Source organism: Falco punctatus, assembly GCF_963210335.1.
Source record: "Falco punctatus genome assembly, chromosome: Z".
NCBI lineage: Eukaryota > Metazoa > Chordata > Aves > Falconiformes > Falconidae > Falco > Falco punctatus.
In genome coordinates, this window is record NC_137586.1 from 50,052,456 (window position 1) to 50,076,928 (window position 24,473).

The 24,473-nt window shown below is 38.5% G+C and overlaps 1 protein-coding gene across 1 annotated transcript in view; it reads right to left on the reverse strand.

Annotated features, from left to right (window-relative positions):
* CHSY3 (chondroitin sulfate synthase 3) overlaps nucleotides 1–24,473 on the reverse strand; it is a 172,962-nt gene that overhangs the window by 120,589 nt on the left and 27,900 nt on the right. The window lies entirely within an intron of this gene.

The following is a 24,473-nucleotide window of genomic DNA, read 5'->3' on the forward strand; positions in this document are numbered from 1 at the left end:
TGCAGTTAAAACATTCAGGTTGGTTTCTGATTACTACACCTCGTGTACTTCATTCAGTAAACTGACCTGTGACACAGTTTAAACAGGAAGGAACAGCACATACTAACTTAAACTTTTGGATTAAGGTACAGTGACTTCCAATTTTTCATATAACTTGACCAACCCTGTGTTTTAAGGTGCATATTGTCTGGAAACTACTGTGTAACTCCATAAAAGCCCACAGACAACCAATGTATGATGTGTCCCAAAAGTCTGACAGTGAAGCAGCAACTTAGAAAGCTGTCTTTGACAGAGTAAGTGGCCAACTGTCACAGTACATCTGCACTTGAAAGGTAACAAATGCCATGTAGATGATTCACACAAATAATAATACTGTGCTTTGCTCAGTGATTCATGAAGGTTTAAAGATCTTTCATTGATGTCTTTCCTGAATGTACCCAAATTATGTAAGGGATTAGATAATTCTGCTTCCCAGATTACAATGGATTTGAACTTGATTTACAGACCAGTAAGCAGAGATCATTCCAGCTAAGAGCCAGAGCAGTTGTGCTTGATTGGCATTAGTGGGGGAAAGCCCCCAAGCTTTTCAGAGCACAATGTAAGCTTGAAGCCTAATCATACTAGAATCAATCTAAAATTTCAACAAAGTACCTGCTTTCATCTCTGTATATATAATCCTGAGGTTTTACAAATCCTATCTGTGGCAAGTGCTTTCTCTTCCTTTCAAATCAAAGACTCAGTCACCAGAAACTGGAGTTGCTTCACAGACAACATAATTAAACCAAGTTGAGAAGTGCTTTTCTAAAAGCACAAAAGCAAAACACTGACAATCAGTTAGAGTAAAGTTAGGCGCTTCTTGAAAGAAAAGGCAGTTGCTCAGTTTTCCAGTAATTATTTGGGGATTTAACTATCACTCCTAGGTTGTCAGAACAGGACTCTAGTGTCACAAACACTTGCAGTATTTTCAAAGTATGTTACAGTATCTTATTTTTTAGTACCCAAGTGGTTTAGTGTTCCATATTGTATGTCTGCTCATTAAAGTGAGCAGACTAGAGATTAAAGACAAATTACAAAATTTTAGATAGAAATGAATACATAAAATGATCTTTATAACAGCTCTTCAGAATCTTAGAATCACAATTGTTTTAATCTGACTATCTTATTTTCATGCAAAAAACCTGAATCTTTTCCTGCTATCTCAATTAGAGTACCCAGATCCTTTGTCATCTGATACTGCTACACCCCCTTGAAAGATGTCACTGTTACTTCCTCTGCAATCAGTCATTAGTTATGGTTAATAAACCATAACTTACTGTTGTACTTTTTGCCACTTAAAGCAGAGAACTCTTTAGCATTTTGCAGTAAATCCCTGTTAGTCAAGATCTGTATACATTAACATGCTCACTCCCCTCCTCTCCAGGAAACCTGCTCTTGGTCATCAGCTCTGAAAGTCTGCTAATTGTTACCCGTTTACCTTAATTTTTCTGCAGGTGACAAAAGGCAGCGACTATGCCTTACAACTCAACAGTAAAATAATAAAAGCATACCTGTTTCTCTTCCTTTGCTTTTTCTGTAGAGATTTTCATCTTATCTTGATATTCTTGCTATAAGCCAAACTAGCACCAAACACCATGCAACCACCACAGATACTCAAAAGATAGATTTGTTAAGACATGTTAGTTCAATTGAAGCAGCAAGCTGCTCTCCTCAGAATAAGCTCAAGCTTATAGATACTTACAAGGATTAATTTATATTCCCCTACCATCAATAGCAAAAAGTAAATTTCCCATCAAGATAATGCAGAACAGGCATCTTTTTTCAGCTATACAGGATAACCTTTCTGTCTAAAGCCAGTGCTGGCAAATAAAATCTCTGTCTTCATTTGATCTTGTAGTCGTTAATATAACAAGTATTTAACTGCTCTTAGTGTGCAGCTACCCAGCCTCTAACCAAAGCACCAATACTGTGAAATAAGTTATCCGCCAGCTGTTCCAGGAATGAGCTGCTTAGTGGTGGCGTTTTTGCAATAATTTCTAAAGGGAAGTTTAATCCCATGAAGACCCAAACCTTACCCTCTCCTACAGGCATAGAGTTCAACAAAATCCCAGGTCTTACTTACTTGCCTTTTATGACCACTGGATACTCATCACAGTTACATCTGCATTTCACAGTGTAAAATGTCATGTTCTACTCAGCTTGATGATGTCGGCACTGATAGAAAGGTGGTGTCTACCACTTTTTCAGGTTTTGGATAGGGAACAATTATTTTCATGGGACCAAACACACAGCATTCTAAAACCACAGCACTCACTTCACTGTTAAGGAAAAGAAGTGAGGCAAAACCGAAGCAAAAGCCTTTAAAAGCTCAGGGAAATTCAAGTAAACTGCAAGATCTGAGGAGTCAGGGGACTACTCTAGCTATCGGGAATGGGAAAAGTCGAGCTAGGGAAAGGTACTTCTATCTTAACAAGGTTATATATTCCCTAAACTACACCCATGTACCAGTAGCAAAATAGGACTGGAGACTTAAAACCAACTTTGTATTGTTGTTGGTATCAGAAGAGTTTTAAGAATATTCCTTTGTTTTGTTGTGATAGACACAACATCAATAGACAGCCTTGTATTTTTTAAGTATTTCAAGCATCTTATCTCCATTTTTCACTACAATACTGCTGAAAGAAACCACTAGATTCTCCAAATCACATCAAGCATAAAATATACTCTGCTCTTCACCATCCGAATCTCTGGATTTATTTCAGAAGCCTGAAACGTTAACCCACCTCTCTCAGTCAACAAACCCAACCATGCAACCTTTCTGTAAACAACTGTGCAGCCTACCACAAGTTAGAGTAAATATGTTATGCACATACTGTGAAAGAGGTACCACCACTTGCCCTGTACTTCTGTAGGCTACTTACATTAAAACAATTGGATCACAGGCTAGCAGTGGTTTTCCCCAAGGGTAATGACAAAGAGGGAATATGGTCATTATTGTATATAGGGAGTTTATATACAGATAGGAACTTCATATACAGCTGAAACCTGCAAAACACAGACCATGTGTATATCAACAGGATTCAGTATTTTTTCTGTAGGACCTGAAATAGGTACGGTCATTCACTTCATGTGCCTATTTGGGATACCAAGCACCTATTGCATTATGGTTGGCTTTGGGAGTTTTGGGTTGTGTTTTTATTTTTCATCCTTCCCTACTTTAAATTAACTTGCTTTATAGAATATGGCTCTACAAAGCTTTTTGTCAATTTGTATAAGGTTTGACATGACACACTTTCACATGCTACAAACATCAGCAAGTTAACATGACTATCATTAGTATCATATAGCAGATTGAGAGCCTCCACCCATTTAGTAGTACCTCAGCAAAGTGCTAGGCATTCACACAGGAACGCTATGGAAACAATTTAAGGACTACAACAGGAAAACAAACGTGTTCTCAGTTGAGGAAGCAGCTTTTCAGGGATTCAAAGAATATTTGCACTTCTCCTTTTTGAAATACTTTCATTAATCTTCTTTTTGTACACCTAACTAACTTAAAATGTGAAATGCAAGGAACAAAATCCAGAATTTGCATTCACAGTTCTAACACAGCTTTGCACATCCTTACTGAAGCAAATAATCAGAAGGCAATTCTGCATTAGTATGTAACCTGCAAAAATCAGGGCCTTAGGTCTGGTATTTGTTCAGGTCCAGAAAGCCCAAGCACTCCAAGCAACTCAGCAAGCAAGCTCAGCACAGGCAGCAACAAGGGGGACGACACACCTCCCCATTTACAGCTGTTTCAGCCCTTGCAAACATCATATGCAAGTGACTGTAAGCAATGCAATCATTTACGTTGAGAGAGACAGCTATTTTACATGCAACTATATTATAAATCATAGTCTATTTCTGTTGCCTAGGTTCTTCCTAGGAAATTCATTTTGTTCCAATTCTTATTTTATAATTGAAAGGTCAAACAAAATCTTTACTTGCTTCTGTTGAAGCTTGTACAGGCTTTCTTCTAAAACTGTCAGTGTGTCTAAGTGTCACACTGTCAGGTGAGAGCTGGATTAGAGCACTGGAGCATAGCAATACCATTCTGTTTTTTATGCTAATGGATTCTGGTAGTCTTGAACGGATCTCCAAAAAAAAATCTGCAATTGTCCTGAGAAACACAACTAACTGTTTCAATCAATTACAAAATTACACTATACATTTCCCTTGTCAATTACAACATAAACACTACTAAGTACATGTGTTAATTTAACAACAGCCATGGTTTGAGTACTCATCCACATATATGCAGTGAAAAAATGCAAGATTTTTGATACAGAAAATCACCATGTCTCCAACTTAGAGAAGAAAACTTGCTCTGTTACTGCAGTTACAATTTTTGGAAAGCACATCAAAGACTTTACATACTGCTCAGTGGAACATATGGGATAATGCAGACAAGGCATGAAAATACATGGATACAAATAAACAATTTGGAAAACAAATATATGTGTCTATCTGTATATATGCTTATATTGCATATGCTTGGGCTGAATTGTTCTGTGTTTTGTATAGACATGGCAACATCAGAGACCTGTAGCATGAAAGTAATAATTTCACTCTTCTTTCTCTCTCACACACAAATGAACAAATCTGAATCTACTTATACTTAGCTATATTACAATTTCAAAGAATCACAAAAGCAACATACTTTTAAAGGTCAGTTATAATTCCCATCTAACTGTTACCTTCATCTTCAAAATGAGAAAAAAAAATACCCACAGCTTGCAGTTTCCCTGGTTACTTCTATTTTATACTGTCCATCTGTGACAGCTGGTAATTCTTCAAACAGTCCAACTATTATGTCGTTTTCTCCAAATGATATTTTTTTTTCCTACCGTAGTCCTAAAGGTGGTGCTGCCTATTCATAATGTTAAGGCAGGTAAGAAGCTTCCCAACCTTGGCCCATCCAGTGGCTGCAGCACATTTAAAACACAAAAATGTAACTTGTGCATTCCAGTAAAAATTACTGTAACATTTTGCATTGGGGTCAATGGAAGCTTTGCGTTGTTTTACAAATGACAAATCAAGCAAAATAAGTTTCTGACCGAATTATGTACCTTGTTTGATTGGAAGTTTTAATTCAGCATGCTACCCACTTTTACATGAAGCTTAAATTAGTTTCCAAATGCAAAGTCATTTTAGAACTCAAGAAAGGAAAACGTCACAACTTTCTAATTTTGGAGCAGGTGTCTTTCCCACTAGCTCGATTAGCTTAGTGAAACTAATGTGAAATCACCCATAAAAGAAAACCACACACTTTTTGATGCTCCAGAGTCTGCATATCTGTGGCTAAGCTACTTGACAGAAAAAAATCCAAATGCTTGCCCAGTTCTGACGCACTGAAGATATTTAAATACTTACCAGTTCTTCAGAGCATGCTATGCTCTGCTTTTGGATATGGCAGGAAAGATCTGCTGAAGTTTCTATATCATAATGATCCAAGTCAAACAGTTCTTGCAATTTGATCTTTCTTCATGTGTCCAAAATACAAGTCTCCCAAAGACCCACTGCTGTATTTAAAACATGACCGGTGTGTTAGATACTTTAAAGTCACATCACTATGATCTAATATGAAAACATCCCCCACCAAGTGCTCATGAAATACAAGTTGACCAATGTTACTTGAAAAAGCACAGTCTAGTCAGCCAACATTCCCTGTGACTCCAGCTGCTGGCAGACAAAGTATGCTAACTCCCAGTTTCCCACATGCACTTCTAATTGACCAAATTGAGACTTGCTTAAAATGGACATGTATTGGATCAGAACTTTTTTTTTTCCAACTGTAGAACAGCATTTGTTGAAAAAAAGCTCTCCCAAGAGCGTTTATATGCCACTTGACAGAGGGGTGAATCTTTCTGGCCACATTAAAAAGCTTCATACATTCAAGAGTCACAATTTCCAAAACTCAACTGGACGGAAAACCCTGGGAATACTCCCAAGGTTGGAAAACAGCAGTGTTCCCTTGAGGCTTAACGTCTTCGTGGCTCACAGAGGAAAGCAGCCACTGCTGGCTCACCACGTAGTTAGGCTAGGAATATGGATAACCATGCAGGGGCTCCCCCAGTGAGATCATCCCCTCACCTTGTTATGCAGCAGCACCCCAGCACAGGTGCCTAATTCCACTGAGCAACCACAAGACACAGATCAAAACCCAATCAACACATACACAACGTTACCTGAAATAATAATAATTTAAAAGAAAAAGAAAATCCAAAACCTTTTTTCCCTGAAAGAAGAAGATCTTTCTCTTTGCTAGCCTTCCATTCGCAGTACTTATATAGAATTCCCACTGTCAAACCAGGACTTCAAACCCAGACAAAACTGGCAGTTTCATTGCTCAGAGCTGCCTATAAAAGAGAGCCTGAGAAATTCTTCATTTTAAGACCAGTAACAATGTTCTTGTTATGCTCACGAATCATTTGACATAGAAGCACCCTTAGCAACTGCAGGTCATGACATCCAATTGATTGCACTGGAATTTCCTTCATGGGACATAAAGCAGCACGAATGATGCATTTTGGCCACAAATCCGACCATCCTGCAAACAAGAAAGGACAACAGCCCGCCCTCTAGTACCTAATTAAAAAGCCCAAACAAACCACTAGTGTGCTTGTGTGCCTCTTGGATGAAATCCACAGTCAAAACCATCCATTTATCTGTATTACTTTATAATACATCTCCCTTGTGCTTCCTCTAAAATGCATCCTACAAGCCACACAAGCTTCAAAGCAAGAGCCCAAACACCCTAGCACTAGCAGGGATTATAAAATGGCTATGCTTTGGAAGGATACATCTTCAATGAACGGGAATATGCTTAATCTTCACAGAAACAAACGAACACTGTTATTTGCTCCATTGCTTTATATAGTCATATATGCATATAGGTATTATCTAATAGAAAGAGATCTAGTTTTCTTTAAAAAATTACATTGGCTGCCTAGGCAAATGCTTTCATTTTCCTCTTTCTGGGCATTATTTTAGATCTTCTTTTCAATCTGAGTTCATACAGCTGTTGTTTTCAGATGGTGATTCCACGATGCATTTCATTAAGTTTTCATCAGTTATACTTTCCATGTAGGTATTCATCAATTGTAAAGAGATCATTTAATTTTTATTTTTCTATTTGTAGATTTGAATGAGATATACACATTAAATGAAACTACAGGGATTACATCATTCTGCCCACTGAAACAATTTCTGCAATATCAAAAGCAAAATCAGCTTTATTATAGAAGTACTTTCTAAACCCAGGATTGGCTTTTCCAGTTGAAGACAATGTGAATTGGTATTCTAATAATTATATGAAAAAACTAATTTAGCTCACATCCTCTAAAAGACACATACCTCCGTACAAAATTACCTTTAAGTGTGACTCAGTTCCAAAAGAAGATTCTGGAAAAAGCATTTGGGTGTTCACTATTTATCTTTTCTCAAAGATTCCATACAAAATTTGCTCAGGTGGTAGACAAAAGCTTTCCTAACTGGAAGTACTGCAAATTTAGACTAGGCTCTGAGCCAAGACAGACACTTCCTGTCTCAGGGATTACCAGAAATAATATAGTCTGTTACCCACTCAACAACATTTAAGAAATCCACTCAGATGTTGGGTCAAAAATTTATTTCTCCCAGCAAAGACAAGGCTCTTAAAATCCACGTCACATTTCTCCATCCTGACACGGCTTCCAGAGTATTCTGCTAAGTTTTCAGGCCATGTAGTATTCTTCATCATTTCAGTCAGACAGAGCTTCTGCATTACTGAGAGTACTGGCATTAGTAGATCCAATTCTCAACCCCTTCACCAACACCTTTAAGCACCCGTCCTAATTCAAAGCCGTAAAATGGCTCCTGGAAGGGACATCTGCAACCCAGAAATAACACTTGGTCATGACACTATTCATTAGAAATAACCAAGAGACTAGGTGCAACTCCAAGTTTTGACTGGTCAATCAAATGTGATACTGGCAGGGGTCTGGAGACACTCTGGACCCCAACATCACCCCCTGACTCATTTTGAGAACTTTCCACCAGGCTTAATGCACACATACATGGATACCCAAAGGCCCACCTCAGAGGAAGAACTGGGCAGAGTCTAAGGATATAAAAACACGATCCATGTAGCTACATGTGAGCGCCCACTACCTGAGGACTACCTACGATCCATAGAAGACTGCAGATCAAGACAACGTGGAATCTGAGGGTGGTGAACACTTTCTTCCTCTCTCCTTATTTCTCTATTTTCTCATACAATAGAGATAAGAGTTAAAGTTTACAGATCCCTGTTCCTGAAGTCTGAGAATTCAAGTTTTCAGGTTACTCTGTTTTCTTGTACCATGTGTTTAAGAATTCAAATTTACAAATCTCTATTCTTTTCCACATAACAACTGCAACAAGCAAATCAACCAGTAAAAGCTGTTGTGTTACACTAAGTCTCTGAGCAAGTGTAGTTATTCCTAGCTGCCACCTGGAGAATTAAAAACAATCTTTCCCTCCTCCCACTGAGTGGGATGGGACAGGTTGTCGAAAAAACACTGTTTCCTTTTTAAAACATGCAGTCATAAGCAAGTTTAATTATTTAACCATGGCAAGTACAAAATAGAAAAATTCTCATAAATGATGGGTTACCAAGTCACAGCATACTCATTGACAAATCTTCATAAAACACGTAATTATATTGTGAACTTCATGGCTTTACAACACAGTAACATATTACAGAATAACTCAGAGTGGCACTTTTTAACAGCCTGTCAGCATCATTTACAGCTTGGGTATGATTTCACCTTAAGAGGGATCTCTCTTTTTGTCAGATTTTATTAATCCTGAACTCTATTAGCTGCTTTCCAGCTATCAGAAGCCTCCAATAAAGATTTGAGGATAAATGATGTGACAACAGACTAAATTAAAAGGATCCAAATACAAATGACAATTTCAGGTGTGACTCTTTAGGCCTTTATCATCTCAAAACCTAATATTCAGTTTTATTAAGACCTGTCATTCCTAAATTCATAATTCCTAAAGACAAAACCAGCTGTCCAGACAGCTTGTCTTTGAATCATCCTTTATATTCTCCCATAATCTTGTGTATAATTAATAGCCACTCTAGAAAATCGTAAGCCAGTTAATGAGATGCAGATAAAGGCTTAAAGGTCTCTACTGTAATTCTGTCTTAATGACAATTTGCTTAATGCAATTTTCTTTTGCTAAGGAATTCCAAATACATTTGGCTTGCCCTAATAAACAGAAGGATTTTATGTCAACTGAAGACTAGCAATGGGTGGCAGAAAGTAAGCATCATAAAATGTCATCAGTTAATACATTCAAGAAGAAATCTTTCAAGAGTGAGTTTATATCTAATTAATTTATCTATTATCAGCAGCATTCAAGAAATGATGGCTACTTTTATAATATGAAGACTTGCTTTGAAGATACACAGGATTGTGCTAATGTCAACAATACTGATACATTGCAGCAAATACCCCACTGTGAATCACACAAATGACCAACACACAGTTAAACATTGTTCACCTGCTGGGTGTGTGTATATGTGGGGGGTGTCAAATTTTATTTTTAAACTTCTAATGCATTAAGAACTTCCCCAGCAGCATCAAGCCTAATCCCCTCATCTACCTATTCTTCTTCAGCCCCTCCAATACTACACAGCGGTCTCCCGTAAATCAGCTACCTGCTGTGACAGACCCTCCACCTGCTTGCATCTTTTGCAGGTCCTCGCCTGTGCCTCAAGAGGAAGGCCTGGACACTCACTGCAGCCCAAGGGCTGCACTGCCAGCTCCCTCCCTACCACTTGCGCCCAGCTGGAAGGAGCAGATGTCTCAGCGCAGCTGGAAGCAGCAGATGTCTCAGCGCTTCTTCCCGTAGAAGCCCCAGCTTTCGCTCTGAGGCAAGCACCCACCCTTCTGCTGACTGACAGGACACAAGGTGACCCAAGCCACCACCACTACCACCCCCGTTTGCCCTGCCAGGGCGCCTGCATGTGTGGCGCTGCCCTTGTGCCATGGGCATGGAGCCGGAGCCGGCACCAGCCGTCTGGGTGAGCAGGGCCTTGATTAGTTAACTACAAGTATATTAGCTGGGATTATTTTGAACTTGCCATAGTATTCAGCAAATAAATCCTTAAGAGACGAGAAGAAAGAGGAAGGCGGTAGCCGTATTTTGGTATTGATGTCCCTAGCTTTTTCCCCCTCGTGTATTTTGTCACACCTGTCTCCAAATGCATCTGCTGCGATATCCACATGTTCTACTAGTGTTCTACTACTTCTACTTACTAGAATGCTAACAAAGAACTCAACACTATTAAGGAGGAGTAAAGTGAAAACGCTTCTGTTATATGTAACAATTTTCACCATTTGGAAAACTGTCCATCTTTCTTAGGAAGCCTACTTTCAAAGGAAATTTCTCACAAAAACTGTCACCACTTCTGCCTCAGATGACTGCAAAAAAACGCTGAAGCATAATCTTTGCTGTTGGTGAATATCATCAAAATTCTCAGCATGGGAACCAGCAAAAATTAAATAGAGTTCTCAGAATAGGAAATGGCTTTGAGTCCACATAAGTATTAAAAACAGTGATGGTAATTATGCAAATAAACACTCAGATTAAACACTTAGTGATGCACCTGCTGAGAAGGGTTTGCATACTATCAAAGTACTAGGACTATGCTAAGACTGTATAAATTAGACACTAGAGACAGCTTTACTGATCTCCATAGTCCAAGCAATAATTGCCAAGTTCAGCTCAATAGTTCAGCTGCAGGCCTCAAAAATAAACTAGTTGAGACACTCTCTTTTCAGGGCAATTTTTAACTCAAGGAATATCCAGATTTGTCAGGATTTTTGCCCAGTTAAGCAAAAATAAATGTATCTGAACACCTTTTCCACAGACAACAGAACTCCCAGGATGTTACTTACTTGCACAGCATTTGACAACAATATTCATCTTCCATAATACTGCTAAAAATATTGTTTTAAAAAATGAGACACCCAGAAAATTTGAATGTAAGAGTTTCTGGAAGAATGGAAAGCATTCTGCAGTGTCATATGACTCATCCCAAGGAATAACATATTCAAATGGTACAGATATGCAAGAGGTTCTACAAATGTGACATCAGATAACATCCTTCCAATTTAATATAATAGTATTTGTCTTGCCAAAAATATAGGTGAGTCAGACTGTGCTAGCAGAAGAATCTAATCAATGTAATGCACTGTTGTCATCTTAGCCTTCTGAAGTAACAAGGTGACAGAAAGAAAAGTTACAGGAGATGCCGCAGAAAAAAATCCAACTTAACAACTTATCATCTCTGCACCAAAGAAGCTGGGATTTTCTTAGTATTTTTTTGGCCACTTTCTTCAAAGAAATTCCTTAAGGAAAAGTCAGATAAGCAGTATGAGTCTCTTGCCTTCATCGCAGCTCAGGAGATATAGACCTAGGACAAGATTTATACTAATATTTAGGCATCAGCAGTTACAGACATGGAGATAACATTAGGCATACCTTTAGGTACTTTGGTATCTAAAGTAATCTTATAAATCAAACACCATTAAAAAATATATTCTTGCCCACAAAGTCTAAAAAAAGTTAAATCCAATATTATATATCTGCTTAAATGTGTAGAGAGGTATTAAAATGAAGTCTTTTGTTTACTTTATAGCAGAAGCAAGTTCCTCTGTCTTCCCTGACCACCTCCTGAGGGTACCCTGTGCTAACCTTGTGGTGTTTGGGGAAGAGCATGGGGTCTTGAGGGTCTTGGGTGTACCAGCTCTTCCCCCAGGGCCATCCAACAGCTCACCTCCCACCCCAGGCACCTCACCTGACCCAGCTTCAGCAGTGGGGAGGTGCTGAGGGGATAGGGGCTTCCCCTCCTGTTCCCCATTCCTCCCTCCCTGCAGCCCACCTCAGAGGGGGCACAGAGACAGGGGCACATTCTGTCCTGGCCCTACATCTGCCTGCGTGGGAGGATGGCCAGGGAGAGGGCCCACAGCCAGTCCCCACAGTGGCATTACAGCCTGTGCAGGTGGCCCACCACCAGCCACCCCTCGGCCAGCAGAAGCAGGCCTGTGGGGACCAACTGCTCACAGAGGGAGGGTGCAGCTCCCGGGTCTCCCAGCACACTCCCACAACCAGTGCTTCTTGGAGGCCAGCCCCACCAAGCCCATCTCAGGAGGCAACACTACTGAGTGCAGGTGAGCGTCCAGCCAGCCCTGCTGCTGCTCTGGACCAACACAATTTCACGGTGTAGCTGCAGCCCCTCAGCATCCACTTCTGCTTCCAGTTTACACCTTGATGCTTTCCACAGTGCATGTGTTTCATGACCAAAGAGCAACCCACTGCAAGGAACACTTTCCAACACTGTCTTGGTAGTGTGGGAAAGCCAAAGGGGAGGAATTCTGAGAAGGTACTATGACTTCATTTCACCTGGTGGCTTCCTCCACCTTCCCTGACCACCTACTGCAGGTACCCTGCACTGACCTGGTGGCAGCGTCTGGGGGGAGAATGTGGGTGCCTTTCCCCAGGGCTCCCTGACAGTGTACTGAAGTCAACCACAGGTGTCTCACCCATCCCAGCTTGAACGCTGAGGAGGTGTGGAGGAGACTGGGGCTTCCCATCCTGCTCTTCCTCCCTCCCATATCTCCACAGGGGTGCACAGATAGAGGCACAGCCTGGCACAGCCCCACATCTCTCTGTCCTGCCCCAGGGCTGCAGCTGCTGCTTTCCAGCTCTCCAAGGAGAGCCCTCGGGAGGCCCTTGCCTTCCTTTTCCCACAACCTTTTGGGGCTTCCCTTTGCCCCTAATGCCGCACAAGTTCCAGCACATCTCTCTTGGCAGGACATGGTGTTGGGTGCTGAGGAAGCCATGGGGGAGAGCAGCTCTGCTGCAAGACATGGCAGCATGAGCCAGTTGTCCCAGGCAGGGCCAGCAGAAGCAGCAGCCTCATGGCTGGCTAGCTGTTTTGACATTTTTTTAACACTGCAGTGCACAAAGAGTCATTGTACAATCCTCCATAGAAGAACGTTAATAACAACAATTTTCTCCTTCAAGATTGCACGTTCTTAAAGGTTGCTGAAAGTACCTCTTAAAAGCAGGATAAAAATGAAACTCTGACCTTGCCAACTGTCTTTAAATCTACCTCACATGCAAGGAAATGGAAGAACATATTTTCATCTTGTTGGAACTCTTCTCCATAATGTTCTTATAATTCTTATAATCTCACTGTAAAATGTTATCATTTCATAGTTCCAGGTTGAACAGAGACAGAACTCTGAAATTAAATATATATATATATATATATATATATATATATATATATATATATAAAATTGTACATGTGTGAAGGTACTATTTTTTGAAGGGATGGTTCCAGCTATTTAGGAATAGTCTACTGTCATAACCAATACTCATTTTCCTCTAATTTTTAAAGCATTATCTGAAGTGCAGCTCAGTAGAACTGAATGAAAAGTGAAGTGACAAAACAGGTTGTAGTCAGATGTCTTTGAGATATAGAGACCTGTAGCACTTCAGTTTTACACTGCCAGCAAGGACTTCCTGCTGTACTTCTGTACAAGTAATTTTACATTTATCAACCTGTCAAAACTACATTTTTGAAAGTTCAAAGCCGAGAAATACAATGTGCAGATTCAACACACAACAAATGAACATGCAATTAACAGGACATATTTAGATAATACTAAACAAATTATCCATTTTATTCAAAGTTGTAGATGACTACAAAATAACCTATGGTCCACAAAACAGAGCTGATGGGAGAAATTTCTCCGATTTCAAGCATCATTAAAGAACAGATATAGTAAATGGATGGGAAGAACACTTTCCTACACAAATGGACTCTTCAGTTACTCAAACCTATTCAGAAGGCGTCAAGCACAAGGCATCACTAGCCACTACCTCATCGAACATTTTGGCTATGTTTACACTAGGTCAGACCAAGTACTCCTCAGATGGCTTTTCTCTACCTACCTCAACATTCTCCTCTGGAGCAGATGCAACTTGAGCTGCTTCAACCCATCCCTGGAAGTCACTACATGTACATTAGTGTGCTTTGTTAAGCTGACTAGCTAATACCAATCAGACCAAGGCCTAGTTTGTACAGGATGATGCATGACCACCTAACATATTAGATCACACAAAAAGCATGGGGCCACACGCCATCTGCACTAGCTATACAAGGAACTACATGACACCAGCACAGACACACCTCCACATGCTGCATTCATAACTTTTTTTTTAAGGGTCTCTTACTCTGTGTACTATCTTCTACATTGTCCTGGTTTTGGTTGGGATACAGTTAATTTTCTTCTAAGTAGCTGGTATAGTGCTGTGTTTTGGATTTCGTATGAGAATAATGCTGTTAACACACTGATGATTTAGTCGTTGCTAAGAAATACTTACCCTAAGTTGAACACTCCTCAGTTTCCCATGCTCTGCTAATGAGGAGGTACACAAGAAGCTGGGAGGGAACAGAGCCAGGACAGCTGACCTGAACCAGCCAAAGGGATATTCCATAACACAGAGCGACATGCTCAGTATACAAAGTGGGTGGAGATAGGCAGGAGGAGCCGGTCACTGCTCAGGGACTGGCTGAGCATCAGTCAGCAAGTGGTAAGCAACTGTACTGGGCATCACTTGTTTTTCTTATGTTTTATTCCTCTCTCTCGTTAATTATTTTTATCTTCCTTTTATATATTATATAATATTTATATATATATATATATATATATATATCCCTGTTATATATTTTTATCTCTGTTTTTATTGTTGTTGTTATGCTTTACCTTATTTCAGTTATTAAACTGTTCTTATCTCAACCCACAGGTTTTATCTTTTTCTGATTCTCCTCATCCCAGCAGGGAGGGGGAGTAAGTGAGCAACTGCAAGGTACTCAGTTGACAGCTGGGCTTAAACCACAACATAATCTGGTATTCACTATTCATTGTAATACAGTTCTGTCTAGTTAAAATTTATTACACTGAAAAAAATACATTTAGAGTAATTTTGGTTTCTTACTATAAAGTCTTCTTCCAGTGCTATACCATTTTCTAAAATAACACGCCTTTGGGCTGCAGTATTAACGTATAGCACTGCATCAACAGTAAGTTTTAAAACGGTAGAGTATCAAACTTCATTAAGTAAAATAGTCTCACTAAAATGCCCCATGCCACATTGTCCTTCTCCTTGTCTTCCTTTATTCCTTTTATTAAAGTTTCAGTAAAAATAATTTAAGGACTTTATAAAAATAAATCTTATGAGAAAATCTATGCCACAACATGGCAGGGGAGCAAGAAGAAATGCACCCAATCATTTATCTAAAAAGCTATGAAACTGTCAAGTATGCTGTCAAATTAGGACAGACCTCTGACTTCACAGACATGCTGAAACAGAACACAAGGCTACCTTACCCATTATTTGCTCTGTTGTATATAAAATATATAAAGTACAGTATGTAGTTATGTTATTAAAGCCTGTTTTTATAAGCAACAAAACACATTCATAAGGATTAGGAATATGGATTAGAAAGAAAAATTCATTGTTGACTATACTACCCCATTTATAGGATTGTTATCATTTATAATGAGATGGGTATTCCAGACAGGACATATCATGATCTGCCACTTATCAAGATCACTGCATACTACTGTACAGCAATAAATGCTCCACCTGTTTATGATTTTGGGAAAATCCTTTAAAACAAAATCTTAACATTTATCCACTGAAAGAACACCTACATGCAAGTCTGTAATTAGAAATTCTATTTTAACACAAGCAAGACACATTTAAATTGCACCCTGGTGCTTCAGGTTTTAAGAGCCTGAAAAGGCAACCTTAGTGCTTTTAAATAAACAGGGTTTATTTGCTTTTCATTCACTGCCAAATGGAAAATCATTTTAGAAAGAAAACTAATTCAGCAGTTCCAGAATCAAGTTTCACAGAACAACTTCAGAAATGTCCAATTAAGTACCCTCAAGTTGTTTCCTTTCACTGTACTGACAGTAATTTAAAAACATACCATGATAACTGAATCTAGTGCAGAGCTTAATAAAAAATCACAAAACACAACACAAGCCTTGTCACACAGATATGTCCCGAGAGTTGGTACAGACCTGCCTTTGCCACCAGAGAGCAAAACACCACTGTGGAAGTCATCTCTAGACTTCTACTAGCAGGTGTCAGGACTATCTAGCCCTGAGCAGGATCATGGTGGTTAAGATTTATCACAAATTTAATTATGAATTCATACTATAATACACTACATGGTCTCTTCATGACTTTTCCAAGTCATATCACACTATTACTCTTCTAGACCCATGAAGTGATGTTGGTTTGCTTAATATTTAAAATTTTAAATATATAAAATAATGTTTCTTAAACAGGATACTTGAGGATATATCTCTCCTAAAGAGTTTCCAGGTTTTATTGCATAATATATATACAAATGCAAAAATAAACAACACTGAGTTTTAAAACCTTTTGACATTCCTTAACGTGTTTTCATATCAGGCAGCTTTTACTAAGTCATATTACTTGACTACATTTCAATAAATGGTCTTTTTTTTTTTAATGCAGTTTATGCTGAAGCATTATTTTATTTGATCTATATACAAGGGGAGGCAATCCATAATAAGGGAGATAAATTAACTTTCTTACTATCTTCAGAACTGTATTGTTTCACACCAGGGTCTCATTCTTCCATCTCACCATACTCTGCAGAGCGGTTACTAATACAGTTACAGTAATTCGTACAGCTATTACATTGTCTGCTTAATTTCAAGAGATTACATATATCCTTGCTGTATAACAGATCCAACAGAAATGCAATTAACCAGAGAAATCTTCAGTAACTAGACTATATTTAGTCAACAGGGGGATTGTAACAGACTACTACATCATTTTTGAAACAATTTAAAACGTTATCTTATTCGAACATATTGTTGCACTTCAGATCAGAAAGTAATCAGAAAAGATCAAACAACTTACTTTCAATAATTTCCAAATAACTTCAAATATGCAAGAAGCTTAAGAAAGGTATTAAGTTGCTTCAGTAGAGTCAGCTATTAAAACATTTCAGTGTTAAAACTTTTATAAGTTTGAAATACGTATCAGTATGAAGTACAAGATTCCCATCTCTGCCTCTGCGTGTGTTACACTTGGGCAAGATTACTTACTGTAAGTTTCATACAGACAGTGGTTTATAATCAATAATACATATACAGACGTTTACATTTATTTCATTTTCAAAATATAGTCCAGAATTGCCACTCTTTTTTGTTCTGAGGCCACTCAGTTCTGTTCTACCTTTGCCACACCCAAATTTATACAAAGGTGTAAAACAAAGATGGTGCACTTATGCTCTGCAGAACCTGCTTGACCACTGAATCAGGCCCATCCCAAGGAGCTTCAGGACTTTGGCACCAGCTGATAATGGCCAACATCTCACTGCACAGAGGCCTAAGAGGTCAGCATCTTTGTTCATACAAGTCCCAGACAGTTAACCAGTCACCAAAGGTCAACAGAGGACAATATAAACGTTTCTAAAAAACTAGAGAATTTATGAAAGAAAATGTATTACTGAAAGCATTCAGTAACTTTGAAAATTTTCCTACAGTCAAGAAGCTGGATTACCCATCTATAACTAAAAAAGCAACAGTGGGAATTTACAACATCCACCTGCGGCATATATTGATGTCTATAGCAGATAAGCAACTTCAAATAATTTAAGAGGGGGACAGCTCTGAAAAAGATAAACCAGATTTGATGTGCTCCCTGAAAGAGCCTCAAGCATAAGCTTTTGCAGTAATCTGATTCCAAATAATTAATATTTTCCAGCAACATACTAAATACCCACAACCCATATTTTCAGCAAAATTGTTGTTTTCTGTATTAAAATCCCTTTTAGTCTTTGCTCCCTCAGACTAATTCATAAAATGCATAAATAAATTTAAGGCATAATAGGCATAAAGAGGCAATTTAACTCATCTACAGAGTCAGCTTTCTTGCTCACTCACCCTTCTCAAGACTTGGGTCTGAAATCAAGCTGTAACAGATTTCAACTTATACATTATTGCTACAAACCATGCCTGAAAATTGGTTTCCTGATTGTTTAGGGTTTTTTTCCCCCCTCTTCTTCAGAGAGGAAAAACATTTGGAAAACCAGAATAGACAACTGAGGTGTTTCTGCATGTATCATAAAACAAATACGCATGTTAATTAATGTTTGAGATTTTGCTCCTGTAAAAGAAAAATAATATTGTTCTATTGAACTGTCTTGTTCGCACATTTTTTTTCTTCATATTATGTACTAGATATGATTATAAATATGCAGGCATCTTTCTTGAATCTTTCACTTATATAAGTAACGGTATTTCTCTCTGAGTAATAAGGTGCAAAGTTTTAATAAAGGTACATGGTATACATACTTTCCTTGTGACAGGAGCCAAGGAAATACTCCTACAGAAATCATGCACTTGGGAATATGCCAACGGGATTTAAGAATGTAGCCAGCGGGGGACAGGATGGGATGAGGACAGGACACAGGACACAGACACCACCCAAAAACCTGTTGAGATCAGCTTTAACAGTGAGTTATAATTGTCTCATAAACTAATCTAACATTTGCCACGGGGGTTTTATATTTAATAAAACTGTTAAGAGCTATCCTTCCTATAAAAGGAAAGGAAAGAAAGGAAGGAAGGATAACTATTTCTATTATAAAATTGTGAGTTTGTTTTTTCCTTGCTTTAAATGCAGCCAAGTGTTCTGGCCCCTTTTCCTTGACCAACCTCAACACTGGTGCAATCAGAAGGAAGGAAAAGCTCACATGGCTTTAGAAAAGAGACAAAAGCCATTGGCCTAATTTGTTATCATCAATACTACAAGACCACAGACCTTAAGTGTCAATACATGTTACTACCAACTGTCATTTCAGAAATAATCTCATTCTGATGACAACTGTGCATTTTCATATTTTAATACATTTAGGCTTGCTGCATATATTGACAATTGGTTTTGCTAATTGCGCATTATTATACAATATGTTCCATCTTAATAAGCTCATAAATTAAATAAGCTTTTTCTCTAAACTCTGAAGGTAAAAAAAGCTAAAAAAGGGACATAAAAGTGACCCCAAGTCTCTATGACTTCAGGCCAATCTGACAAAGAAAAGTCCTTGTTCAGCTTCCTAAAGACAGAGCATTGCTACAATTTGATATTATCAAAATGTGCAAGTCAAAGAGTTTATACAACTAACACTACTTTTTCTTAAGCAAAAATTATCAAAATTTGAGATACTAATACGAAACAGGGAGTCTCAGTGGGGTATATATGCATTGAAAAGGTACTATAATCCTGCTTTATGCCTGAACCAAATTTGTAAGAACTAAAATGAAATGGCCAATCAGTACAATGAAACAATGTATGCCATTTAAAACTGTAACGGAAAGTTAAACTTTTCCATGTGTTTTTTTTATGAGGCTCCACTGATTTAAAACAGTGTTTAAGTTACTGACTTATATCATTCTGTCTTTCTCAAGCTTCAGTCACGTTTATTTTTTCTCTCTACTTTTGTCATATGATTGCCAAACCCTCAATTTTTATAAATAACTTGGGAAATTCTAGTATCGTATCTTTACTATTATCAAGTTCTAGAAACGATGAAAACAATCGATTTTTTTCCTGCTATTTTCTCTTCAAGTAGATTCCTGTCTTGGTGCACAGTTATTTTTCATAAGGGTAAATATACTTAACAAAACATGCCGATTACTGCACAGATAGTTGTACTGCATGCTGTACTTGTGCAGCAGAATCATCCAAACTGGCAAAAGATAAAATTGGTGTGATGATGCTTCACTCTGACAATATGTAACTTGGCCAGATCTCCCTAGCAGCATTGTAGATGAATTGCTGGAAAGAGTCAGCAACCTAGTGTCTTTTTCATACAAATCAGATTAGTTCCTACACACAATCTGTTGTCCAGTCTACATTATCCCACAAATTCTAAAACTGGAGATTGACATGACATGAAATTAGAAAACAGTATTCTCCAGCATTTAACGTGGAAGAAATGAACACATCATAGAGGTGACAATGTTCTGCTTACATTTACAGACTTAACACTACTACTGCCAATATTTAAAGAACAGGAAAAAAAAGGTGTTACATTCTTTTTATTATGAAAGAATTTAAATTACTAAATAGGATTAGTATCAAATTCTTCAAATTACAAAAATAAAATATTTAATTTGCCTTCCCTAAAAGTGTGGTCACAGTAAATAAAACAGAAAAATACACAGTATTAGGCCATTAAGTAATCAAGCAGAGCACATGTCTTTCCTTTGTCAAGGAAAAAAGAGCTGGTATCCAGCGAGTATAAAAACAAACATCAGTGACATACAATAACTTAATTCCTACTTTTTACTGGTTAAATAGTAAATATCAAGCCTGCATTTTCAACCTATAGAATAGACCTTTTCCGTCTACTTAGTATTTTCTATTGGGGGGGGGGGGGGGGGGGGAGGAAGTACATATTTTTGCCCACTTTTCCTGCATATTGCTTAACTGAGAGTAGTTCCATTCAGAAAGGATAATAATCTAACCCTCCTCCATTTTTCCTTTACTACTTCGTTATTCTCCCCATTCATCTACCTCAGGCACATGAAGAAAGCCTACTTTCACATAGAGCCCAAACCGCTTTTTACCAGATTAATTTACTCCCTACAACCATATCATTATTCAGAATACAAGCTGTTAAACAAAACACATTATTTTTTCCACTTTCAACCACCAGACCTGCAGAGCCTTCACCAAGCCTCAATCCTTTGATTAACCACAGCAGTATTTTGCTGCGATTTTGTGGTGAATGAAACTTAACAGACAGTGCATTGGATTAGTTGCCTTCTGCATACAGACTTAAATTACCATGATGATATCCACTGGCCAAATAAATCCAGCTTCCTTTAGACATTTGTCAGAGACCTGAAATTGCCATTACAGTATCAAAACCATTTTTAACAGAGATTTCAGAAGAAATTTGGTTCCTGGAAATGCAGAGAAACCACATTACATTACCTTTATCAAATACAAACATTACAATTCTTATTCAAAGAATATAAACCATAAATTATCATCTAGCTTCCATGTGAACTATATAATTTGCTGTAGTTTGAGAGCTCATGAAGCACAAGCCCAGCATATTAATAACACAGAACTATATTCTAAAAATACTTGCAATTAATTGTGCAGTTCAAAACTTCAAGAATATATCAAGCGTGTAAGTTTTGTCAAGCCCTGACAAAAAAGTCATCTTTGATACAGGCATAAAAGAAAAAGAAACTGTTGTGGTTTAACCCTGGGCTGGTAATGAAGTGCCACGCAGACGCACACTCACTCCCCCCTCACACAGAGGGATGGGGAGGAGAATCAGAAAGGAATGTAGAACTCGAGGGTTGAGATAAGAACAATTTAATAACTGAAATGAGAGTTAACAATAACAGTTATAATAAAAAGGAGGTAGAGGGGGAGAGGAATGAAACTCAAAGGGAAGGGAGAAAAGAAAACAAGTGATGCACAATACACTTGCTCCCCACCCACTGATAGATGCCCAGCCAGCCCCTGATCAGCAATCAGAAGCCCCGGCCAACCCCCTCTCCCCAGTTTATATATCACGTGTGACATCCCATGGTATGGAATACCCCTTTGGATAGCTTGGGTCAGCTGTCCTGGCTGTGTCCCCTCCCAGTTTCTTGTGCCCCTCCAGCCCCCTTGCTGGCAGAGCCTGAAAAACTGAAAAGTCCTCGACTTGGTATAAACATTACCCAGCTACAACCAAAACCATCAGTGTGCCATCAACATTGTTCTCACACCAAATCCAAAACACACCACTGCACCAGCTACTTAGAAGAAAATTAACTCTATCCCAGCTGAAACCAGGACAGAAACAAAGAGTTAAGTTATCATGACCTGTATCAATTCTGTTGACAGATTCCACACCTGGTTTTAGCCTGAAGTTTAATTTCAAAATGATAGTAACAAGCAGTATTTTAATAGTGAGATAAATGCAGATTTAAGTTAGGTTTTATTAAAAGATTAGGCTAGCATTTTACTAACACACACACAGTTCCAGAGAAAAAGAAACCTTCTCACTGTACTGATACACATGCACTGAGACTCCACTAGGTGCTTGGATTAACTTCTCCTCTGATTTTGCAGATGTATAACGAAGTTGTTATTCCTTTATGTTAGAAGCAGCAAATATAAGAACAAGCCTGCAATTTTCAATGCATCTTATAGTCACTCTTCAGAGGCTGATGACTTTAGGTACTACAGAAGCAGAAGTGGCTGAAGGACCACTATGTTCCACTTCAGAGCTACTTTAAGAGTGCGCTGTGTTACAGACTTGGACACCAACTGAACTTTGATGAGATTGCACCATCATCCAACTATGCCCTGTTTCAGCCTCATTCTTTGGAGCATCCTCTCTTCATAGACACATTGATTTACAGAAGTCTAGGGGATGACTCAGTCCAGCCTCTGGCTTGAAATGCAGCTTCCAAAATGTCCAATCTATGCGTAACCTGTTCCAGAACTGCCCTGCTGTCCTCATGGGAAAGTTCCTAATGTGCAACATGAACCACCCAAGCCACAACTTGTGACAACAGTCCCCTTCTTATACTGTCTAGATCTATTAAGAAGAGCTCAGTTCTATCATCTTTGTAACTGTCCTAGTATTTTTAAAAGGCCATTATTACATTTCCCTCAGAACTGAGCATAATCCTTCCATCAGGGAACAGCGGCTAACAGATCTTCCCTCAGTCTACTGACCATGCTCTGCCTAATGCAGACTAACATGTGGCTTGCTTTATTTGCAATGTAAGCATATTTTTGTCTTAACTTGGTGTCCACTGGAAATGCCAAACCCTTTTCAGCGTATCTGCTCCTCAGCCAGTCCCCTCCCAGACTGTATAGAACATGGGGCTATCTCACTCCATCTGCAGAACCTTGCAGTATTTCTTGTTTAACTCGCAAGGTGTCTTGAAGGCCCACTCCTCAGGTGTCTCAAGGCCCCTCCGTACTGCACCTCACCTCTTCTGTCTGTGTCACTCCCCCAGTTCAATGTTTTCTGCAGACTTGCTGAAAGTACAGTCTTCCTTCCCATCTCAGCCATAGAAATACTTAATAGAGATACTGAACGATACTACTGCACCCAGAACTGGACCCTGAGGGTACACTACTTTTGACCAGACACTAACTCAACATTGAACCATCACTTACATACTCTAAGGTCCAGCAGTCCAAGCATTCTTCAGCCTATGTAGTGCTCTGTTCATCCAGTTTATACTTCTTCAGCTTACAAATGAGAATAAGAGAGCGCCAAAGTCTTCTAAAGTGAAAGTGTACTCAGCCCATCACTCTCCCCTCATCCCCAAACCTGCCATTTCATCATAGAGGCAATAAGGCTGGCCAAGCTTTGCTTGCCTTAATAACATTAACTCTTGTTGATTACCTCCTTCTCCTTTGCATGTTTTTCCTGCTATTTGCCTGTTGCATGAAATATACTGCAGTTGCCCCTGAGGATTTGAGCTTTCTGAGTACTGCGCTACATCTGCTCAGCCCAACACAACTGGGTAACTCTGTCCTGCTGTGCACACCTTGGTAAATCCAGTCATCTACCTTTTTTTGTACCTTTTATATTTAGCACATATAAACCTAGAACATAAGTAAAGAGGTTATTCAAAGCCATAAAAGAATACTTAAGACTAAAAGAAAAGAAAAAGAACTCCTCTGGGGAAAACATTTCACACTCATGGAAAAAAGGTAATTATTTGTGCATAAGATACAGAGTACAAAACCTAAAGATTATTACTCAAATGGTGGTGACTTCTTTCTGGGTGTGTGCTCATTACAATGGTATTTTCATTACCAAATACCTGAACCACTGACCCATTTCAATGAAGCATGAGCAATTAACAAATAAATAAAGAAAGAAAACCAAAATACTGACAAAACTAAATTTGCAAAAGGGACAAATTAATACAGTTACAGAAATGTCTTTTTTTCAGAACTCAAAATGGAAAAGCAATTTTTGCAGTCTGTATTAGGATTGCCTGAAACTATTTCACCACTGGGAGAAAACATACAATACACAGGTTGTCCTTGTTTTTTTGTCATGTCGTATCACAGTATTTCCTGCAATAAGTAAGAATTTTTTACTTGAAACCAAATATTTCAAGTGTTTTAGTCTCATATATCCTGTTCTTGTGCCATACTAATGGACCGAAATAAAAGTCACTTTGTAAACACAAGTGAATGCTACAAAGGTACCATGTTTATAGCTGAGAGCTTAGAAGATACTATAAATAGCATGTTTTGAAACCAATTTAAACATTAACTGCCTTTTG